A 2456-nucleotide genomic window follows, 5' to 3' on the forward strand; every position below is an offset into this window, starting at 1 on the left:
GTAGGATCTAGAATAGTCACTTAAATTAATAAGCATTTATCGTTTTGAATGGTATATTTAGAAATTAGCCTGACATTCCCTAGGAAAACCTGATTGTGTTTCACTTAGGGTTTCAGTATTTTGCTTGAAGCTACACTGGACGTAATGCTCAAATAAACATGAACTGTAAATTCCTATGGTTAATGCTAAAATTACTGTCAATACCCACAACAAAAATATCATTTGCAGGCTTTTAAATGAACACTCAGAAACGCGTAAACATTCAGTTAGTCTTTTGTTTTTCTATGCACATATGCACGGATAAATTCGGAAAATGTGGATTGTGACCTAAGAAAATATGGGCTATGTATGAGGATGCAATTATTCTCTTAACTTTCGTCAACTGTAAATTATTACTATCATTTTTATGCTCCTCGAACACAGCGGGGAATCACATGATCAAAATAATCTCTAAACCAAAGTTATATTTTAAAGAACATGAATTAATTTCCTGTCATGATAAGATATGAAATTTAAACATAGCCTGACATATGACTAATAAAATTTGTTAGATTATTATGTACATGACAACAATGATAGATTTCCTGTAATTACAAACACTAAGGAAAATAAGAAATCTCAGTTTGTTGAAGTGTTCCAGATAATCAAAAGGTGATTGTGATTGAATTCTATGTAGTTTTAGGATACACTTATGTTGCCATATGATAGGCTTTATTTTAGATTTACAGCAAAAGTTGCTTCATTATTAGTAGTATTAGAAATACCGATTTTGAGTCAATTCTGACCCCACTTAAACTTTTGACCACTTCTAAAAAATCCAATGTCGGCCAATTTAAAATCCACAGGTTTTGACAACTCATTGTGAAACCTTCGGTTTGATGAACGTAAGTCCCTGGGAGCTTTTAACTTCCATAAAGTACTGAGAAAATACATATTTAACTTTCAAAATATCTTAAAAAACCTTAACAAAAGCTTTACACCCGGACCGAAAAACAATTTACAAAATAGTTTTAGCCTCCGGTTTAAAGCCGATATTGACTTTACAGTGTAAACAGATATTGGGTTTCCATTATAGTATTTCGCAATATTGCATCAGCCGGTTACGACTAGTTTTATCAATACACATAACATTCTTTACTGTTTTAAGTATTATAACGAAAAAAGTGGAATTTAAGCAACTGAAATGTAAGTTTTATTTTTTTATTTTTTTATTTGTTAACAAGCTTATGTGTGTGTTCGGGTTTAACGTCTTTTTCAACAATTTTTCAGTCATATTAACGACGATGTCTGCTTGTAGCAGTGAGCCCAATGCCCAACTTTTTTTTGCTGCCTCACTGGAATATCACGCCGTAGACACGTGACATGGTACCCCACCAGTCCCAGCACTATCCCCATAATGCTGAGCGCCAAGTGAGGAAGCTGCTTGTGCCATTTTTAACGTCTTTGGTATGACTCGGCCGGAGGTTGAACCCACGACCTCCCGCACTTGAAGCGGACGCTCACCACTAGGCTACCGAGGTGGTTTTTTAACAAGCTTAAGAAAATAATTATATGTTTAACTCTTTACCAGTTTTTTATTATTTACTATTTATACGTTGTAGAATAAGTATGTTGATATGGGTTTTTAATGTTATTTTGTTTATTTTATAGGTATTCAAGAATTCTACAAAGATATTATTAGCCAGACGAATTACAACGTGAAAAATCCAAGACTTTATAAAGACAACGAACGTTTAACACAAAATATATCATCGGAAGACTTCAAGAAAAGAATGTTAACCATAGCATGGTTGAATATCATAATACTTTCATGTTGTTAGAATCACTCAACCATAGGATTATACCATAATCGTACGCATGGTTGAATATCATAATACTTTCATGTTGTGAGAATTACTCAACCATAGGATTATACCATAATCATACGCATGGCTTAATGTTATGATATTTTGATGTTGTTGAAATCACTCAACCGTTTGAGTATGCCATAGGCATATGCATGATTGAATATACGCTTTTGGGAGTAGTATGGAATATAACGTTTATGGGTACATTTTGATAGTAGTAAAGAATATTGTGTTTTTGATACATTTTAACCCTTTTTATTAAAATAATTTATAATTGTTTGTTCATTATGTTTTACATTGTTTACTCTCAGTGTTTTATACAATAAATCATAAATGTTTATATCATTTTGTAACATTTTAATGAAAAATAAACAATAATAACCACAAAATGTGTTTGTTTTGTCTTGATATTGTATGTTATTAAGCTTTTAATTAAACCTTTAATCCAAAAGTCTGTTTCTGCCATGGGATACAGGTTCATCCGATATGTAGAATCTGATGTAACTATCCGCCAAAAGCGAAAATGTTAATTCTGTAGATGCTGAATCGTCATACGGGTGAATATCAATCAACGTCCCTTGTTCTAGATAAATTTTAATTTTTTTCTTA

At 32.0% G+C, this 2456-nt stretch overlaps 1 long non-coding RNA gene across 1 annotated transcript; it reads left to right on the top strand.

Annotated features, from left to right (window-relative positions):
* The first annotated feature begins 841 nt into the window (after positions 1-841).
* Positions 842-2187, top strand: LOC123544340 (uncharacterized). Its single transcript, XR_006685090.2, has 2 exons — positions 842-1185; positions 1651-2187. It is a non-coding gene; the product is annotated as an uncharacterized LOC123544340 (long non-coding RNA).
* The last annotated feature ends 269 nt before the right edge of the window (positions 2188-2456 follow it).

This window comes from Mercenaria mercenaria, unplaced genomic scaffold (genome assembly GCF_021730395.1).
Source record: "Mercenaria mercenaria strain notata unplaced genomic scaffold, MADL_Memer_1 contig_3626, whole genome shotgun sequence".
NCBI lineage: Eukaryota > Metazoa > Mollusca > Bivalvia > Venerida > Veneridae > Mercenaria > Mercenaria mercenaria.